General features: G+C 32.4%; 1 pseudogene; it reads left to right on the top strand.

Annotated features, from left to right (window-relative positions):
• The window catches only part of LOC149239899 (phenylalanine aminomutase (L-beta-phenylalanine forming) pseudogene), a 30709-nt pseudogene extending 7839 nt beyond the window's left edge, over positions 1-22870 (top strand).
• The last annotated feature ends 546 nt before the right edge of the window (positions 22871-23416 follow it).

The following is a 23416-nucleotide window of genomic DNA, read 5'->3' as shown; positions in this document are numbered from 1 at the left end:
AATTGTAAAGGGATTGTGTAAGGAAACAAACCATGTGTAAGGGGAATCCCATTGACAGGGAAACGCAGGAGATGTGTGAGAAAACAAAAAATGAAGATAAGCCAAACAAAGGTGCATGAAAAGAAACAAACCCTCATACCCTAAGGAACAATTGGCTCATATATCAATGAGTGAAGGAAATTAGTTCAGATGTAGAGGCTGGACTAGTCGTGCAACCCACCAACCTCTTTTTTGTCCTCATATTTCGCACTATGCAACAAATTATTTTTAAGAAAGCAAGAGGTACTAGAACAAGACATGATTGAATACATTGAGCTATTATAGGCCAAACAGAGAATTTAGAAAATCCATGGGAAACCCTCTCAAGGGAGAAATAAGCCTCAGAATGGAATACCTGGTGTATAGAAAGGCATCGGTGAAAACCAAGTCAAATCTCTATAGTGATAGCCAAGCCAATTCTTTGTTGTTGTAATAAACAACCATTAAGGAGTTAAAATAGAAACCATAACGTAAACCAATAACCGAGATTGCAGTATCAGCAAGAGGCCCAACACAATGTCACAAGTTAGAGGAGGGTTTCTTGACTTTGGCACTGTCATAACAGAAGTGGTCCTTGAGAGTGCATTCTAACTTCGGTAGTAGATGATACACCTCGCCAGCACCATGGAAGGTAGTTGCAATGCATAAAAATTATGGGTAATGCTCACAAAAATAAAGGGGAAAAGTATAATAGAAGTAAACGCCATGGCTTGAAAACAAAATAACAACCATGGATAAATGTTATGATACTTGAGGGGTGCCATCGTCAAATTTTCCATGGTACACGCAGGGAACCAGGTGCTGAGGGGAAGCCAAAGGGGAAGCCTCGCTGCCACCAGAAGGAGAAGCCACTAGATAGAAAGGGTGAAATGAGTGGAAACTAAGGTTAGAATGAAACTTAGGGTTGAAGGCTCAAATCCTAGTCATTGGCACCCATCATTACATCTCATCAATCCATGAATCTTGAAACGTCAGTGACCATGTGAGCCCATGTGACTGCATCCACGTGGAGGGGAGTGTATAGTGAATGCGAATTCCAAAGTAGGGCGCCAAGAATGGGTGGTGGACACATACAAGGATTAGAAACTATAATATGAGAGTAATATTGTTAAGTTGGATTTAATTAATGGGCATAGCTTAGGTTATATAATACAACTTCGGATATTAAAGTTTAGGCTATAAACCATGAACACTTAACAAAAAAACCTCCAAGAATATGTATATATATTACAACCCCTAACAGGTGTAGTGGATAAGAAGAGGGATGGGGGTGTTATATACATATAAACCATCAACAATGGATGGTAGTATGGAGAAATTATAATTTTGACGTAATGAGAGGCATAAATACATGTACTAAGGTGTGCCAAAACATTAGAGAAATTGAGTATGTTATTACATGAATTGAAAAGGAGTAGCTAACTAAAATTAAAAAAAAAACAAAGAATGAGGTATGGTACATCTTCCCTCTTTGAAACCTCGCTCTGATACCAATTTGATAGAAAGGTAGAGGAGGAAAGACACAATTTCACACACAAAATACAATGTGACTTGTTTCTCTTCTATTGATCACACAAACTTGAATCGATTACAATGAACCCAATATGGGTTATTTATATTTTTAACTCATGACTCAACTGATGCTCACTTCGACATGAAAAGAGACACTAAATTTAACCTTTTCAAATATAGAATGAATTCATACTAACACATGCTTGACTCAATTAACTTGGACTCTAAATCGAGACTGCTATGCTATCCTCAATGCATGATAAGAAGCTTTGAAAATAGCTTTTGCAACAAAACTACCTCATATCTAGACATACTAGCTACAATATACTCTTCCTCAATTATACTGAGAGTGACAAATCTTGACTTCCTACTCATCCAGGAAATCATGCTAGAGCCTAGGCTAAAGCCACACCCTAATGTTCTCCTTTTGTTAGTAACACTCTGAGGCAAATCTACATCTATATATCAATTTAGTCTCAAATCATCACTGGGGGCATATCTCAGTCCGTCATTGATCATCCGATGTAGATATCTCAAAAAATGTTTTTTGGTCACCCAGTGAGCATGTAATGGTTCCACCATGATCTGGCTCAAGGTGTTAATAGAAAAACATATATCTTCGCTAGTGTTGACTAGAAACATCAAATCCCCAATCAGTTATCAATACATAGAAGGATCCACTAGATCTGGTGCCACAACCTCACAACTTATTAAAGTTTGCCTCCGTTAGTGTGGTCATGGATTTTCAATCCACTATCCCAATTCTCTTAAATAGTTTCATAACATATTTTCCTTTTTTGATGAAAATCTCTCTAGGTTTCTACCACATATCTAAACACAATAAATAGTGCATCAACCCAAGATGTTTCATCTCAAATTCATAGGCAAGCTCCCTCTTACACTAGATGATCAGAGGCTCTACTCCTATCATGAAAAAATCATCAACATATAAATCCAAAATCAAAGGCATACCTTGGACAACCTTAAAGTAAAGGTTGGTGTTAATATTTCTTCTATTGAATCCAAGATTCATCAGGTATCCATCAATCTCAGCATACCAACTCCAGGGGCTTGGTTCAATCCATAGAGGGATTTGTTTTCCATCTACAAAGATGGGTTTCCGTGTCATGTTCCTCAAATCCCTACAATTCCTTCAAGTACACTCCCTCCTTGAGTGTACCATGAAGAAAACTTGTCTTCACATCCATCTAATGAAAAATCCCACCCTGATTAACAGTTAGAGCAATAATATACTATATGGTAGTGTATCTGGAAACAAGAGAAAACATCTTATCATAATATTCTCCCTCTTCCTCGGAGAATCCTCTAGCCATGAACCTCGCTTTGAAATTCTCAATGTTACTATCAGCTACATGTTTGATTTTGTATATCCACTTCGAAGTCAATATAGTCTTCCCCCTAATTCTAAGAACAACCTCCCATACATCATTTTTCATGATGGAATGATATTCATTTTTCATGGCATTTGTCCAAACTTGTTCCTTCATTTCTTCTTCATAACTGACAAGTTTAGATTGTATGATGTTGCTCATCAATGAAGCATATGCTCAATATATACAAGGCTTCTTACTTTCTCTGAAGGTGCCTCTATGGAATAAATTTTTCTTTGCATCCTATATTATATTGCGCAATGGAAAAGGTCTCTTCCTAGAAGAGGGAATATCACAAGGATGAGGGTCTAAAGGATCTAAAGATTCAATATGCTCATCCTCATTTGTACTATCATGGACCAATGCTTGAATTGGGCGACCACACATTCTATATAGGCCTTCATTTCATACACAAAGAGTAAAGGAAACCTTTAAGATATATTTCCTTGGCCATGAAAGTAATTTTCCATTAATTAATGCAACCTTAAACTCTTTGTATTTCATAACTTAAATGGAGACAATATTATTCTTCAAGCTCGACACATATAACACATCCTGCAAATGAATGGTTTGACCAGAATCCATACAAGAAGATACAGAGCCAATTCCTTTAACATGATGGACAAAATTATCACAAAGTATAATATTTGAATGTGTCTCCCTCTCAATCAAATTTTAGAGGATTTCATGACACGTAGTCAAGTGTTTAGATGCCCCACTATCCACCAACCAACTATCAATTGTATCTAAAGATGAGCTTGAAAGGGTAGAAAAAGAAAATATTCAAATTGAGTATTAACAACATGGTTAGCATAACTTGTGTTTTTATTCTTCTTTTGAGGATACTAATTCTCTTCAACACTAGTACAGGTAACAAGAAATCTTCCTCTCTTTCTATTATTGAAGTTGTTGTAGTTGTGATTGTTGTTGCTATTTGGCCTTTAAGAACTTCTTATTTCATGATAATCTCGGTCTATCTAGCCATATTGTTCACAACTATAGCATTGGAATTTATACAAGTCCCTTCTATTATTGTTGAATGAAAAATACGTCTTCTTTGCATTCCATTTGGAAGGTCTTATTTTCCCTTTTCCTTTCCTACCATTTCCTACAAAGGCTATAAGTTCTCCTTCTTCTTGTCTCTAAATTCTTCCCCTAGAAATGACCCCAAATTCTTCTTGAGTGTAAGAGCCTAAGAGTTCATAGTATGAAGGGAGCTCTTTTCTACTATTGATGCTTCTAATGAATGTATCCCAAGACATGTGAAGTCCACCAATGGTCATCTACACAACCTCTTTATCATGTATGATTTCTCCAATGGAAAGAATATGGTCTCTTATTTGAGAGATTCTTAGGAAGTAGCCTATTATAGATTCTAACTTGGACATCTTGATGTCGCAGAGTTATCTCTTCAAGGAAATGATGTCTAGTATTTTTTATCTCATATATCCCAATCAATTTTCCATACATCTCCTTTGACTTATTTATCATGGACATATGTGTGATAAAATGATCTCTGAGAGAATGAATGATGATGTTCTTGACCTTGATCTAACCTTTCTTATGTTTGGATTTTACATTGGCATTAGCATTCTTAGGGGGTTTAGTTACATTTCCCTCATCATACTCCATCACATCATTCTCTTCAAGGGTAATATCCAATCTAGCCCTCCATGCTGCAAATTTGGAGGCATCATTCAGATTTTCTTCAATCCCGAAGTAGGAGGAATTCATCTTCTCCAGGAGAGTTTATCATGAATAAACAAGAGAGGTGTCTCAAGAGGTGTATTCTCTATTATAAAATTGATAAGCTTCACCTCAACTTTGATGCAATGTTAATTTTCCTTTTCTAAATTTCTTTATTGTTATAATCACTTGAAACAATATTGCATTCAACTTTGTTCACCCAAAAATAATTAAGCAAGTATAAAGAAAAAAACAAATGATAATGAACAATAGTAATAGCCATGCACAATAAGATACAAATATTTTGGTTAAAGACTAAGGAAAAACCCCACAAGGGGGAAACCCAAATAAAGTCTTCATGTTCTTAGATATTTAATCAATGTTTAGCTCAGATGTAATATACAAGATTATAAAAGAGATAAAAAAGTGTGCCAAGCCAAGATCAAGGGTCCAACCCAATAGAAAGTTTATGATCTAAGGTAGTAGGAGTAGTATAATAAATTAAAATAGAAAGAAGTGCTCTTTTTAGTGAAAAATATGATTTCCAAACAAAATCATTCTTTCCTCAATGAACTCAGCCTTCCAAGGAATCATACATACCTTACACATTAGTCAATTATTAACAAAACTCAAGTGACCTCTTTAGAATTACATTCAACGCCTTTGACTATTGTAAACCTTGAATCAATGCTCAAATGCTCTATTCCTTCTTTTCTCTAACTTGAGATGAATCAAGATTGTAAATTGAGTTTGAGGAGCCTACTCAGCTTCCTATAGTATAGGTTTTATACCTTGTCCCTACTACCACAAGAAACATAATTTTTGCCTATAGTAATCTGGATTCTGAGGTGAAATAATGCTCTTTTAGGCTGATTCTTTGGGAGACATATACTCATTTATTTGATATATAATTATCCCTCTCCTTAGGCCTACTTACCACAGAAAAATTCAGATGCTAGATAGAGGTATGTTATCCTTGGTTTCAAGTATCATGGATGGTAGAATTCCTTACTTCTTTGTTGAAGAACTCAGACTTATTGGCCACATATAAGAGAGATAAAATGTGTTTGATTGTACTGGTCTTTAATGATCTCTAAGAATTATTTATTTATACGATACCTTAGAGGAGCCAAGGGGTGCCTTATGTGGTGAGGTTTACTTGATGAACATAATTTCTTTCCAAACATTGATTTTGAGTCACGTTATTTAATAAAAGGATTACCAAGCTGAATTGAACACATCAATAAAAAATTTCCTTTATCCTATTTGAATTCTCTCATGGAGCAAGATGGTTTCTCCTTTGGGTAGTTGGGAATCTCCTTGGGGCAGTAGTACCTTTTAGTGAAAGCTAATAAACATGTACGATAGAAGTTCTTTCAATAAAAGTTAATAAATGAGTAGGGACAGAAGTCCCTTTTAATAGAAGCTGATAAATGTACAAGTGGAAGCTTTTGGGGTAGTGATGTGATAACATGTCGAAGCTTGTGTTTTCCAAAGTAATAAAAAGAAGATTAATTTTCACTATATAGATGTTGCACATGTGTATGACAATGATTATGATGTTATGCTTCACATCATTGAGTTATGATGTTTATTACATGAGTGGTTCCTAAGGTGATTGAAAAGTGTAATTTTCTAAGAGTTGTATAATTTGGTGACACAACTGATTCACCCCCCCCCCCCCCAAAGTAGTGTCCTAGTTTCCATTGTTTCTAACAAAATATGATCCTTGCATAGTTGTGAATAGTATCAAGGTCATCTAAGTATGTTTTCATTTTACGTTTTGAAAAGAATATGACACGACTTTCTAAAATGTGGTTATAGTATTTTTAGGAGAAAAAAGAAACTTCTTATAAGCGAACATACCGAGGGCACTGATAAAAGTATTATGTTGATCTTCTGATCTAATTTGTATCTGATTATCGCGAGAGAAACTATCCATCAAGGAGAATAGTTCACTATTGATGGATTCATCAATGATATAATTGATGAATGGGGTTGGATAATTATCCTTTGGAAATGTATTTGTTAAAATCCCTATAGTTAACAAAATATCTAAACACACTTTATTTTGTCATGGTTAGAAGATGTTAAATACCCCTCTTTCCAAGGTAACGAGAAATGTAAATCCATCTTTCAAATTTTTTTCAAACGTTTCTTTAGTACCAAATAACTTGCTATCATTCACTAGCATGAGCCTCTCATGAATTAGTTTGGCTCTATCATATGTCTTAATCTCATGATCCACAATTAATGGGTCAATTCTTGGCATTTCTTCATAAGGAAAATTGATCACATCATAGAATTCTCTAAATAGGATGGTTTAAGTTTCAATTTGTCAGGGCTTACAACCTACACCTATAAGGATTTGCTCCACAATACCTAGTTTCATAACAATGTTGAAGAGTCTAGTTTTTAAATATTCGCCATATTCCCCTCTCAAAAAATTATTTAGAATGGTGGTGGAATGGGAGTACTCAATAGGAGTATAGGATGCTAGGAATTTGGTGGATCATCTAGGAGTTCCGCAGAAGGAACAAACAATGATCGATGATGAATTTATTCTAAAGGAATATCATGGATTGACATAATCTCCATAATATGTTCATCAACGGGAAATTCAAGATCAATGAATTCATGGTAACATGGGAAATCAATATCCTAGATGGGTAGTGGATAGTCATCAAGTTCTCCATCCTATCAGACACTTAAATCATCATTAGTAGGTGTTGGATTGATTTCTTGGTAGGAAACCTTCACTAGAATGAGTGGAATTTTCTCACCATACAATTCTACATTTGAAGGAGATGGCACGACCCAAGTTTCAATGGACTAATATGATCCATTTGTGATGTAAGAGGTCATGTGCATGGGAAAGATACAAGAAGAATTATTTTGTAGGGTAATGGGAAAAATTTCCATCAATGATGAGTTCTTGAAAATACCCAAACTAACATTCAAATAACTTACAAGTGTGCCACCAACAAATGGCACAACAGTTCTAGTAGTGTTGGTCTTAATCATTGTGAGAAATGAAATATAGTCGATTGTAACTATCTTTCCATCATGGGGAAGTGAATAACATGAAAGATTCATTACATAACAATAGTGATGGCATAGAACCAATTGTGTCCAAGGATAAAACTATACTAAAGTGGGGTATTCACCACATCTACAACAATGATGATGGATTTCCCCCCATGGTTGATGGAAAATGTTGGGATGACTCCTTTAGGAAGGAAAATGTGGCCATTAAAGTCTTAGAGCATATTAGTTAACTAAACGCATGCCAAAGAGTTGATAAAATTACGGCATGATGAGGCAATGATATAAGTGGAGGATCCCTCATCCAAAAAAGTGCAGTAAATATCCTTATTATTAACGGCAACCGAGATATGGAATCTGATATGATGGGATAAAAGGTAATGTTAACATGCAAATTAATCAGATTTTACTTTGAGGAATCAACCCTTCTAATAGTAGTCAACAAATATTTTCATTGCATAGGATGAATTTCAAAAACCTCCAATGAAAACATGAAACATGATGCATGGGGCTAGATCCTCAAAAATACTCTAATTTTGGGAAGCCACAACATTAGGATTGTGTATCAACTAATTAAGGACACCCTTAGGGTGGTGTATCATATTATCCAAATTATTTTCCATAGAAAATGGTCCATTGGAAGGAGTGGGGAGGAGCAAGTCCTTAAAGGATGATCTACTTTCATAGGTCTCATATTTTTTTCTCTCATTTTAAAAATCAATGCCACATTGTACATAATAACAGGTAATGGGCCTCCTTAGATATATTTCCTTACCATACCCCTAGGCAAAGGAGGATGGTAGTTTGCAACCATTTGTTGTTTTTTTTGCAGAAGGAATAAATTTTTAAAAAAATAGGTTGTTGACCAACAAGATGTTGCAAAATAAAGAAATGGATCTCGTCAATATGTAGGAATTCATGAGAAATATGGTATCCCTCAAAATTGTTGCAAGGTAATTTACCCTTCTATTTCTTCTCACTCATGCCCCCACTATGTAAATTTGGGTTTTTGGAGTCTCTTGCACATTTTTAGAAGAGTTATTTTAATATATTTTTCATTTTGTTACCCTTGTATTTTCAAGGATTCTTAAGTTCCATGGACTACACTGAGTGAAATTTTATAGTATGCTCAAGGCCCATAACTTGTTGAGAACCGGGTTCAGTAGACGAGGCTTGCAATACCACAGTCATTTTTCCTAATTGAGTAACTTACTAGCTCACAATGTTTTCTAAAACATAACTCAACACATGGTCCTAATATTGAATTAGGTGGATCAATTGATGGTATAGGAGAATTAGTAATAATATCACACAATGTATGAGATTTATAATAAATAAAATCAAGATGATGGGTACATAAGATAACCTACTCCTAGGTAGAAGCCCCAATCATCACAACATCCCTAAAAATTTGGGGTGACAAGGATTAAGTGAACCAATATTTCTATAGTCGAGGATGAATACTGGTCCACATCAATCACTTATGTCACCTCCACTCAAGAATAAGATCATAAATATGAGTGGATATATCTTCCCTAAATGTATATAGGAGATTGATATTGACTTTTCTTATTAAAGTAACTATAAATGGTTCCAAAACATTCATGCCACGGTAGCATAGACATGATAGGATGCCCAATTGAGTTCATTGTACCATTAAGTAGTGTCACTAATGAGGGTATGCTAAAATATACACAATTAAATATTATCATCCAACAAAGAATTAGATGAAAACCACAAATGATAAGTTGTTATGTGAATTTTTGAGTTCTCTCCTAGAATTCCATCAAATTTTGGAAGAGCTAATGGAAAGAAGCAATCAATGGAAGTTAATTTTAGTCAAATGGGTCTAAAAGTTGATATTATAGTATAGATAGATGCTATGATCCCCCCATTTCATAGTTCCTTAGGTATTCTCAAAAGGATTAATAGTCGCAGGGTTTTTATTCCGTGGAAAAAATTAGGTGTAAAAAGGATTATTGACCCTAGAAAAAGAGGAACTCTCAAATGCATGACTACTAATAGGACTATATCTAATTCTGGAAGGGCCTCCTAAAGTGAAATCACCCCAATATTTACGAACATTTGTTGGGAAATTAGTACTAGTGGGGACATTTCCCCCAGAAAATTTGACCCCCACAAAGGCACCTGGGCCTTTGGGGAAAGTAAATCCTCTTAGTGATGCGATTATACCCCAAGGGTTATATAAGGCTTCAAAAACATTGTTATCCATAGTGACCAACAATAAGTAATGACCACCTAGGAATACTTTCAACATATAATTTTCCCAATATCAAGAAAGGAATACTGACAATAGGGATAAAAAATCTAAGTGCAAATCGACCAACTCCAAGTTGTGAGCTCTAACTCACTTCCACACTAAATAGAAACCTAGTGGGGAGAAAATACACTAGAAGACTACAGATATTAACTAGAATTGTAGAAGCAACTAGTGTCATGCCCCAAATAATGAATGAATATGTATAATATGTAGATTAAGTTCGACCAATCACATTGATTAAAGGAAGTGAGGACATCATAGTAGACATCCTTGAGATAGATGGTGAAGATGGCCTAACTTCTCTTAATGTTGAGGCTCCTCGCTGACCAATCATTGAGTGAGAGAAAAATGGAAAAGGATGTTGAAAGTGATTAGTCACTTGAATGAGTATCGGGTCAAGAGAATTAGTGAAAGGTGGATTTACATTTCTTCAAAGACTGTAGTCCACTACTTTAAGAATAACCTTCGCTTCCCCTTCAAATTAATGATAACCCTTCTTGGCTCTATTTTATTTAAGTCATAGATTGTTGGAGTTATACTTATGATGGTGGTCCTTCCTCTTTGTGCGGAATTTTTTGAAGACTTCTAGATTCACAACAAAAATTGTTATCCACAAGGAATGTATAAATTTAATTAATAGAGAAACCCCTATGGCTCACTAGAATCAAGATACAGAGAAAACCTCTAGAAAAATGTAAGAGATTAAAAAAAGTAAATCAAAAGGACATATGGACCTTTCAAAAATCAACCTAGGATGATTAGGATGTATATCCAACTAATAAAGATATCAAAAAATAGTTATCATAACATCCCTATAATATCCTTGAACAACTCAAGTGACATATATCAAATGGTCCTAAGTTTCACTCACTAAGATTATTCATATGGTGATGTAACTACTATCTCAGCTATCAGAGGCACTTCCCACCAATAATCACCTAGGTAGTTTCCCTAAGGAATGGAAATTAAGGTTCCATTTCATAATCAAATGACTTGGGGAATAGGTGTGAGTCAATACCATATGTGTGGGTAGGGAAACTAAGCCTAAAACCTCTATGTTAGAGTTTTCAAAGTGAACTGAGGCCCCTAAGAGATTACAGGACATGGATAATTCAACAAACACCAATAAACAAATGAAGAGGGAATATTTTTCCATGTTCTCCCATGTGACATCATACTTGACTCCTATCTTAAAGGATATTCCTAGAAAGAGATCTATATGATAGTGGGATTCTCCATTGTCTAGTGATCTATTGCTTTATTTTTGTGCCCCTAATAAATTTCCTAACCAATCCTATTTCAAGGCCCTACATCCTATTCTATGATGGTTTTCTATAAATACAAAAAATTTATGTAGATTTTATTATTTCTTGTATTTAATGGATTTTTTACTCAAAAGGTATGGAATGGAACTTTGAATGGTGTTTTGGGAAGACTCTAGATCAATCCCAAAAGTGCACATTATATGTGATATGAACTTCTACTCACTTTAATGTACGATGTTTAAGGGAGGGAAAGATATATATTTTGTTTTTCCAAATAATATAACAATCTTCACACTCTCTCAATAATTGCTCAACACCTCCAAAATTTAGAAAGAAATCAACCACTAATGCAATTTTCAATTCACAAGCACTCAAAAGAAACAAAGTATGATTGGATAAAAAGAGATGTCATGTTTAACCTATTGAAGGAGGCAAAAGAAAACAAACAAATAATTAAAAGGGGAATTTTGAACCAAAAAATCAATGATGGAAGTAAAGAATCCAATTCTCCAATGTTACAACAAAGAAACACACAAAAGGCACATAAAGGAAAACAACATGTAGCAAGCACACACTTCTTATTTTCCTCAAGGTTTTTTTAATTAAAATAAGAGACAAGTACTAATCAATAACCAAAATCAAATTCTAACTTAAATAACTCAAGGAACTCAAGTAACACACACCAAAGAAGGAAATATAAATAAGGAAATATAAACGCCATGCTCTCCAAAAATAGATAGATCTATTGAGGAATGAGGTTTTTTATCTTGATCCAAAATGGATCCTACCCTTAGATAGCCAAACAAGCTAGATGGATCTTACATCCACATCACTACGTCTAGGTGAGAAACAATGAGTGGAAACCTAAAAACCACTCCCTTGTAATGTGCAGAAGGGTGATGATTCTAGGTAAACCACTCTATCATGATAGAGAGAGGGAGATTAGCTTCCCTAGCAATATTATATAAAAAAAAATGAAAATTGTATTTGACTAAAAAATTATGGATCGAACACAGAACAAACACCAAAAAGGTAAATTCACTAAATAATTCTAAGAAACAAAAAAGAACTAAGAAACTTGAAAATCTATGAGGATAAATCGAATATGTCTCTCAAATATGGTCATTATTTTCATTTTAATAAAGTTCCTATCAACAAAGGAACTATTGATCGATAGATATTGCCCCTAGATCTATAAAGCACTAACCATAAAAACTTATGTGTTTCTTCTAGATCCTACATTGAAGTCTCTTCACATTCATGGGAACAAAAATGTCAACAATAGACATACCTCCACCCTTTGATGGTTGGTGTTGTTTTTTTATCAAACCAACCATGGAATAATGTACTCTAGCTTAAGAGATCATATTCTTGTGACATTTTCCTGTAGCCTAAGGACACCACAGCTAAATAATGAATTATTTGTCTCTAAATGAATGGTTATTAATGTACAAATATTGATCTACAAAACATGAAAATATAGTCAGATCCAGAAAATAAAATAGAATAATTTTGGGGGATAATATCCTATAGATAACATTAAGAAAGATAACAACTTCTTATAATGATTCCTTTCATGTAAATCAATTCCACTCTAGTCACCTTGGTTCCTTCTCCTACATGACTCACTTGCGCTACTTAGGATCATCACAACAATGCAGGGAAGTAGTCTTGAGAAATCCACTAGAATAAGGGTATAATTTTGTGCCTTTATATGTGTGTGTGTGTGTGTGTGTGTGTGTGTGTGTCTATTTGTTGGAAGGTTTTTATTATATAAGCTTCTCAAATATATGGAAGGATGAATATGGACACTTAGGGCCAAGGGAATTTAGGCTAAGAATTTTTTTATTGATCCCATGTGAATTCATCTTATCCTAGTTCAAATTCATCATATTGGAAAACCAAAATCTAGATGTCTTGACCCGTCATCACCCTCTTGTAAAAGGAAACCAATGATGATGAGAATTCCATCACCTCATTTCTAACTATGATATAGAAATACATCTCTTTCTTGCTAAGGAACTGGAGAAATTAAAAATAAAAATGTGTCTACTGAGGTGTATACGAATGGTATATCATCCTCCAACCAATGTAAGTAAAAATAAGGACTATCCTCTATCCTAATGGTGAAAATTATGCTAATAACAAAAATTCTCAGTTACTTACCTATGGTAAGGAGCTTTATTCTTTGGTACTAACTATCAAAAAGTGGAAACACTATCTTACATTAAAGGATACCATCATCCTCATAGACAACTAGTTGTTAATGTACCTGAGGCCTAAAGTAATGTACAACAAACTAGACACTACAAGTGGATTGTGTTCATACAAAAATGTCATTTAGCCATATAAATGATAAGAGGGAAAACATAAAAAAGTTGGTATACATGCAATCAATTCTACCCATGTCAAAAATTAAAAAATTGGGAGCTCTTATGCACATGGATCCTTTCACCCATGATGCATATAGAGAGGTGTATATAGAATAATATGAGTTCAAGGAGGTGTTTCAATAGCTATAGGGCTAGATTCATGTGTAAGATGATTACAACATAGTTGACTATCATCTCCAAAATGACTTACTCTATAGACTCAACAAGCTTTTTGATCTTAATGGTGAGTGAATATAGCTAATTAGAAATGCCCACACCTACAAGGTTGCAAGGAATTGTGGTGGTGGGAAGGAAATTTCTAACTTACAAAGGTGTGTACTAGTCCAGAAGGAAATAAGATGTCGCAATGCTCATTATAGGTGTATTCTTTATTATACTAATAATCGAAACAATAGCAAACATTGTCTATATAATCCCTTACAGATACCCACTCATCCTTGGGAAAACATTTCCATGAAATTTTTAGGAGTTTTACCAACTATTAGGTAGGCATGTGAGTACCTATTTATGATAACTGACAGGCTCAACAAGATGTGCATTCCCATGCCCTATAAAAATACGATCAACATGGAAAAACAAGTAAACTTGTTCCTTGAACAGGTCTAAGTGGACCTTGGGATACTAAGGAGCATCATTTTAGAAGGAAACTATATTTATAAGTTAATTTTGGACTATGTTGTGGGAGAATATAGAAAGAAAGTTAAATTGGTGTACAACATTCCATCCATAGGCAAATGGGAAACAAAATTAGTCAATGGACTTTGATGCAAATTTTGAGAGGTTACAATTAAAACCACCAAAATACTTGGGATATTCATGTGATATATATATATATATATATATATATATATATATATATATATATATATATATATATATATATATATATATATATATATATATATATATAACACTCATATAATAGAGTGGTTAACACATCTAGTGGCAAATAGCCATTTGAAACTTGTTTTGCATATTTTACAGGTTCACCTTTGGATGTTGTATATTGACAACAAGGAAGAGTGTTAGGGGATCTCATATGGGACACAATAAGAGTAGAATTTTTTGTTGAGAATACCTGGTATATCCACTTGAAGTACGAAACATTTATTATAAGTGATATAAAAAATACAAAACCACATATGATCAACATAGAATAGAGAATTTGTTTAGAGTGGGAGAGAAATTATATCTACAATTGAACAAAGGGATGTTACAATTTCCTGGTGAGAAGATCAAGGCATTATGGTAGCCCTTTTAAGATATTGAAATGGTGGAAGATAATTCCTATAAATTATGTCTAATCCCATACATGTGCATTTACTCAGTGGTGTCTATAGAGTATCTAAAACTCTATGAAATTTCATTGTTGAATCAAGAGGATGAGTAGGTCCTACCTTCCATAAATGAATTAACATTAGATGCTCAAGTAGAGTTGGTAGAGGACATAGTTTTATAGAAGAGGTCTACAACTACAAGACATGAGCAACATGGAATTTATTAGGTTCGACTGAATGGTCAAATTCAAAGGAAATAAAAATGGCACTCCAAGGAGAATGTAGAGGAAAATTTTCTTTCTTCACGTAATTTAGTAAGGCATCCAAGGACTAAAATCCTCCCAAAATTGGGAGATATGGTTTGAATTGGATCATTTTATTATTTTTCATCTATCTTAGTTCTTTTGGCATGGAAAAAATTGAGGTATTAGATTGTAGGTTCATTTTTACATAGTGAGCCCCAGTTCAAAGAATTGGAAAATAAAACATTTTGGAGGAATTGAGAAGCCATAAATGAAGTTTTCTTATGGTCCAAAAATTATTCCTTATGCCAAATCCCCTAGCATATTTATATTCTTAGAAACCTTTCCAACATATAAGAAGGACATCAAGTGGAGTTTGTATAAAAAATATATGCCTCCCACAAATTGACCTAACATGGTTGAGTTGAATGCCACATTAACCCTCATTACTTATGCATAAGGAGATAAGTAGATATGGGAATTGGAGAAGACTCTGGAATGTTCAAAATTGTAAATCTAGTTGAGAGTTGAGAGAGTCAAGCCTTACCCCTGGTGGGCTATTTGGTGGGCTATTTGATTATGTTATATCTCAAGCCACTAGGACGAGATGGGCTTCCATTCTTTGTTATTTTATTTTTTTCCATAGTTGAGTAGAGAAGGTGAGAGCGTGAATAAGCCAGAAAAATAGAGTTTCTTATGATTATATAGTAATTATACATGACATGTGTCTCAGGTAACTCCATAAATATTTTCTCTTCCTTTGTAATTGAACATTTTCTATAGAAAAGAAAAATAGATTATAATAACCTCACCTTCTAGTTGGATTTTTTTCCATGTGTGTATTATGGATCGTGTGAATTTATTTTTACTGTTTATTTTTCACATTTAAACTAATTCAAATAATTAAATAGGAAGTCAATTAAATAAAGAATATACCGTTTAAGGAAAAATTAATAGTAAACATTTCAATAAATTTAATACATCTCTTATGAAAAAATATTGAATATAATATCAGTAACAATTTTGTGTTAGACCTCATTGATTAAGCCACATGGTAAGACTTGGGATCATGGATGCAACATACTTGGCAACCCATAGCTCAAATAGAACATAGGGTAAATTCAAATTTTTTCACTGCCATTTATCCAAGATGAGATAGAATGTGCAATATTTAATATGACCACTGCACATGAACAATTATTCAAAAATCCACTGTTATAATGACATCCATGAGCATCCAATTTGGATGGGGGAGGTGGAGTTATAAAATTGATAACTTTTGGAAGAGGAGGGATTTCAAGTTGTGAACAAGAATCCACAATTTGTTTGAAGAGAGATTTTTTAGTGGCTTGGCATTATAATGACCAACACTTTGTGGTAGGAGTGTCAAACTTATAGCAGGAGAAGTTGGAGTGCACAAGAGGGGATGAAAATGATATAGAAGAGTAAAAGTTATACACGTTTGATACGTTGTAAGAGCTTTGTAAAAATGTAAATTTTTTAATAAACAAAATGAGAATTTATAAATTAATTATTATTTAAAACTGGTTTACGCTTTCTCTTAATTTCAAAACATATGTCTCATAATGATGTTAAGATACAAACCTTAACCACTCAAGCGTGGAAATTTTGGTTAAATTTCTTTTTCTATTAAAACCTTACTAAAACATCATAATTTCACTTACATTAATGACAAGTATCTCCACTGCTAAGGGCTTTCTTATCATATCAAAAGCAGATGTTTTTTTTATTTATATAATTACACATGAAATAAGGAGGATTAATGATTGAGTAGTTTGATACACTTATTTACCATCTTTCCTACCACATTTTGTAGCATGAAAATTCTAAGTGCTTGTTTATTATATTAAAAATTATGTCTTTTTATCTTTCCCTAACACACATTTTGTAGCATGAAAATTTTAAGTGTTTATTTATTATATTAAATTTTTTGTTTTTTTATTTATCTAATGGTAGAGGGATGTGGATTTCACAAATTTTTTTGTCTTTATCTTTCTAAGTGAAACCTGTATTTTTAAAATGAAACATGTATTTTTGAAATAAAATAAAGTATACTCTAAATAAAAATAATAAATAATATAATAAAAACAAATATGAGTATGCATAGTTTGTTTTTTTTTATTAAAAGTAGTACAAATATTAATAATTTCATTTTAACTGTATTTAAATTGTTAGTTGTTGCACTTAGAGGTGTATTGTACAATCCAATATGAGAAAGAGGTGTATTTTGTATTTAAATTGTTAGTTGTTGCACTTAGAAGTGTATTGTACAATCCAATATGAGCAAGAGGTGTATTTTCTTCATGATCGACCTAAGTTCTGAATGTCTCTTTTAAAATAAAAATAAAATATTATCTAAATAAAAAACAATCTTAGCGTATAATAATAATAATAATAATTGAATATACATGCTTTACTAGTTTTAGTTAAAAACATTATAAAACATTAACAAATGCACACAAGGTTAGTTAGTTGTCAATATTACATTACATTATGAAAGGGACGTGGTAAAAATATTTCACTCTGACTCTAAAGCATAAATAACATATTTAGATATCAATAATATACTTTTATATCAATTTTAAAGAAACATAAACTAATTCAAAAAAATAGTATATTTTCAGTTAGCATAAATAAGATGCAGAATTTCTATATATTTAACTACTTTATCTTAATAGCTATTTTGTATATATATACAAACCTAGGTGATTAAAAATAATATGCAACTTAAACTAATAAGAAGGAGAATTAAAATTTCAATAATTTCATATAAAATAATATGCAACTTAATTTAATAAGAAATAAAATTAAAATTCCAATAACTTAATATAAAATTGATATGTAAATTAGAAAAGCATTATTAAAAAAAATCCATATCCCCATATATATATATATATATAGTAAATAAAGTATTTTAATGCTATGTTAGGTCAAATATTTGAATGTAAAATATGTATATTATATATATGTTATTTAAAAGAATAAATTCTTGTGATTAAAACATTTCAAATAGTTTTATTATTATACATTTTGACATTTTTTCACCTACAATTTTAGGTTATTTTTATTTGAAATGTAGTAAAGATTTGTTGGAATTGCAAGTTTGAAATGTGTAGTCTACACAAGTGTCCAAAAAAATTTGCAAGGAATTGAATCTAATTATACATTCAAAAATACAATTTAGATAATGATATAAAACAGGTATAGATTCAAAAGTCTACCCCTTCTTTATATATATCTATATATATAAACCACAAATTTATCAAATTTTGAAATGGATCAAACCTCTTGACAGGCAATTTCTTTTTTCAAATTTTCCAATTTAAAAAAAGTTTGCGTCCAAAAAAATCAATAAGATAAATGCTTCTATATTAATTATTCATATAATAAAAATACTTCCCATAAAAAAGTTGTGATCCTTCTGCATACTTGCTAAATCCATGATTAGAAAAAAACATTTATATTAATTATTCATATAGTAAAAAGAGCTAAAAATAAAATACGGTCCTGCACATTTATCATTTCTCTAACACATTTTGTGGAATGAAAATGAAAGAATCCTTTTAACAATCCATGTCACTTGAAATTGTAAACGTATACCGTCTCATATAAATTGATATATTAAAATAAGCTTTTATGTGCCACGTTCAAATCAACCCATTTCCATTTCAAATGACGGCATTTTTCCTGGTTAGAGAAGTTTTTTGGTTTTTTTTTTAATAAATAATTCTAAAATCTACTAAAATTCTGAAACTGTTTGTGAAGAGTTTTAAAGTTAAAATTCCGTGAATATATAAGCAAGGAATTTTATTGTTCTACGCTGTTTTTATTAAATTAAAAAAAAAATCCTTTGAATGTCTTTTATTTTAATATGTTTAATTAATTTATTTAAATATTGGAGATATTTATTATACCAATGCATTAATCAGTTTAACCAATATATTCAGAGTTATTGAAATATATAGAATATTATATAGGTGGAAAATGTATTATAATATAATGGGAAAATGTATTATAATATAGCTGGAAAATTAATAGTGAGAATAATAATTATGGATAGTTATTAATTGATTTATTATAATTATTGGAAGAAAACCATGTTATATGCTATTTTTAATTATTAATTGGTAATAAAAATACAAGTTTACACTATTAAATCTTATACTATTAACTTATTTCTTTAAGTTAAAAAAAAACAACTTCTTAACCATTTTAAAACATAACATACTCCGAACCCATTCCTATTTAAAACCAATTTGTACTTTCCAATATCTGCTGTAACACGTTTATCACATGTCAATGTTAAGAAGCGACAATTATATAGTAACAAATGTCGTTCAAGAGTATGAGTTTCTCGTGGGCTATGAGGAGTCCATTCCTATTAAGGCTCGCTTGTACTTTCCCCTAATATTAGGCTCGCTTGTACTTTCCCCTAATATTTGCTTTACTGTGCTTGTCTCATGTTAATTGTGAGAGGCCACTGTCTATTCCAACTACTGGCAGAGACGTGGTCATATTTTGATTTAATGTTTCCATGACCAGTTCTATATTCGCAACACGGTTGTTCTGTAGAGATATTTCCTTCTGTTCCAAATTTTGATAGATGGTATCATATTGGTGAGGTAGTTGTTGATTCGCCAAAAGTGCTGAGAAGGCAATTTGCAATGGCAATGAACAGCTACCATGTGCATTTGCACTGTATACCAAATGCATTTATTAGTTTTGGTGGTATTCTCATTGTTAGGAGGCTTTTTGTCCATATATATTGGATAAGTTGGAAATTGTAAAGAAATTTTTTGGAATCACATCTTTGATTAATAAAGTTTGTATGATTTAAATGTTTTAAAAGTTTTCTAAAATGTTAAATTTATTTAGGTTTGCAACAAGATCATATACATTATTAATAATTTCTTTTAAATTATATTCATACAGTATACATTAGTAATAATTTTTTTAAAATTAATACAGTAGAGTTTTCTATGTCAGTACTTACATTTTTTAAGTAGGAGGAAAGTGTTAGGGAAGAATTACTTAGCAGAATCTTCGTTTGAAATATAATTCAAGAGATTCTTATAAATATGACACTCTTTTTTAGTAGGAGGAGAGCGACGTGGTAGAACTATTTAGCAGATCTTCGTTTGAAATGTAATTAAAGAGGTTTTTATAAATATGACACTTACAATTACAATAGATAACTTTAGATAGTGTGGTTTTTTTTGAATAATAGTAATGAGTGAGATTGCATTCCAATAGATAACTATTTCATTACTAATTTGATATTTAGATTACAATAAATTTTACTAAATATTATGAGTTCTTTTAAAGAGTTGAGGCTTTTGTGATCCATATCAAGTTTGCCAGAGATTTTTGGCGAAAATCACATGAAATACCATTTGACTAGGCGTTTCGAACCAACCACTGTGGTTTATCGTCAGGACAAGTTGAAGAAATAGATCCAGCTTAGCATGTTAAATAGTCTGAGCAGAACAGCTAACTTGCGCTTGAGATTGAAAAGAGGCCAAGCAATCTCAACAGAGAGAATAGATCCAGCTTAGCATGTTAAATAGTCTGAGCAGAGCCTCCAACGGCTAACTTGCGCTTGAGATTGAAAAGAGGCCGCTTGAGATTGAAAAGAGGCCAAGCAATCTCAACAGAGAGAATGGCTGGAAAATCAGTAGGTGTTGGGTCCCAACACTCTCTTCCTAGTCGTTTTTCCGCCCTCCTCTTGGATTTTTTTTTCGTTTTTATTGTTATTATTATTTTTATTATTGGCTTATTTATTTTTTTTATTTTTATTTTTATTTATTTATTTATTTTTATTTATTTATTTTTTTTAACTCAATATTTTTTTTCTCGTTTTTATTTATTTTTATTATTATTATTATTATTATTATTTTTATTTTTTTTAACTCAATATTATTTTTCTCGTTTTTATTTATTTATTATTGTTATTATTTTATTTTATTTTATTTTTTTGAGTTAGTTTTCTCATTTCATTATATTTATTAATTCTAACTAACCTAACAACCTATTAATACTACTTTATATATTTATATTTATGCATATTAATTTATTCATATATTATAAGGTCCTTTATGTAACTAATTTTCCATTTAAATACTAATTAACTTATAATTTTTAATAATACTTTTTAAACAAACACTCATTAAAATTATTTTATATATTTCTTTATATATTTTTAAGGGATTGGTCCTGAATATAACTAATTAAAATTATTAAAATAATTTTGACCCCAGTCCTATAGTCAAACTAGCCGTTGGAGGCTCAGACTATTTAACATGCTAAGCTGGATCTATTTCTTCAACTTGTCCTGACAATGAACCACACTGAAACGTGTTGACAAATGGTATTTCATGTGATTTTTGCCGAAAAATCTCTCGCAAAATTATGAGTTCTTATTTAAAACCAATTTGTCAATTTATACTTTATCCATTATAAAATGTTTGTGTCATGTCAATCCTAAAAAGCAATCTTATACAATAACAAGAATCTTTCAAGAGTACCAATTTTTCCTTTCTCTGCAACCAATATTTAGCAATCTATCCAACTCTAAATAAGCGAAATAGTTTATTCCCTATATGCATACAGTAATATTGAAGTAGATTATTTATATATTACCGAGGGTATTAAGGAAACTCCTATTTCATAGACCATAGAAAAGTAAATGCTGCTAACATGAGAGGCAGGGAAACTCCTATTTCATAGACCATAGAAAAGTAAATGTTGCCTGACATGCCAGACAGGGAAACTCCTATTTCATAGACCACAGAAAAGTAAATGCTGCTTGACATGCCAGGCATTTACCTTTCGCCCTCTGAGTGACGGCAAGCCCATTGAGATAGCAGCCGAGATAGAGGGCCAGGGAAACTCCTATTTCATAGACCATAGAAAAGTAAATGCTGCTTGACATGCCAGGCATTTACCTTTCGCCCTCTGAGTGACGGCACGCCCATGAGATAGCAGCCGAGAGAGAGGGCCAAAAGTAAATAGCCAAAAATAAATACCTGACATGTCAATACTTTTCTATGGTCTATGAAATAGGAGTTTCCGCGTATCAATGCCCACATAAACGGCAATAAATATGCCTTGCCTTCAGGAGTCGATTCCGATTTAATGCTCGTATGTACATCCCGCTAATATCTGCTACACTATGCCTATCTCATGATAATTGTGAATGGCGACTGTCTATTGCAACGACTGACAGAGAGCTGGTCAAATTTTGATTTAATGTTTCCATAACCAGTTCCACATTCGCAACACGGTTGTTCCGTTTAGATATTTCCTTCTTATCTCATGATAATTGTCAGACGCGACTGTCTATTGCAACAACTGACAGAGAGGTGGTCAAATTTTGATTCAATGTTTCCATAACCAGTTCCACATTGGCACCGGGGTTGTTCTATTGAGATATAAATGGTATCATATTGGTGAGGCTGTTGTTCATTTGGCCAAAGTGATGATAGGGCAATTTACAATGAACAACTACCATGTGCATTTGCACGGTATACTAAAGACATTTATTAATTTTGGCCTTATTCTGATTGTTGTATGTTTTCGGAGGCAGGATGGAAATTGACGAGAAAATTGTTGAATCAGCAATTTTACTGAATTATGCTTTTGACAAGATTATATACGTTGCCATCGACGTTGCAAAAATGGTTTACACGTTGACTCGTGCACTGGAATTTTCTATGTGAGGATTTACGCGTATTTTTTTTTCGTCAGTGAAGAGTGGGACGAAGAACCACTTCGTAGAATTTTCGTTTGACGTGATTGAAGAGGGTATTCCATACTATAAAAGTATAAACATGACAACCACAACACACGAAAATCTTTCAGTCGCAGTTCACCATCACATTAGGTATCGCAAAGCACAATAAAGGAGTTCGCTATCAACATTTGTAAGTTTGTCTGCTGCTTTACATGGTCGGGTTGGTACAACCATAATGTGTTGCTGCAGAAACAGTGGTTGAATAGTGGTTTTGGTAAAAAAATTATGACATTGTCGGCCCGCTTATTTCGGAAATGTCTATGTTCCATGAATTTTTTTCAAAAAATAATGAAGGTTGAAATTAGAATTTTTCCCGGTTTCTTCCTATGATATCAGTTTAAATGTGGGATCATGGTGTATCCATACTCATGAATTTCTCAACTAGATATGAAGTGCATGTGGAGACAAAAGAGTCTTTTCCTTTAGATTACCTTACTATTAATTATTTTTATATATTAAGGGTTTAATGATT

Source organism: Pinus tabuliformis, chromosome 8, assembly GCF_031772625.1.
Source record: "Pinus tabuliformis cultivar Carrire ecotype Pingquan chromosome 8, CPIR1, whole genome shotgun sequence".
Lineage (NCBI taxonomy): Eukaryota > Viridiplantae > Streptophyta > Pinopsida > Pinales > Pinaceae > Pinus > Pinus tabuliformis.
The sequence above is the reverse complement of the archived record's forward strand: the minus strand, read 5'-3'. Positions and strand labels throughout refer to the sequence as shown.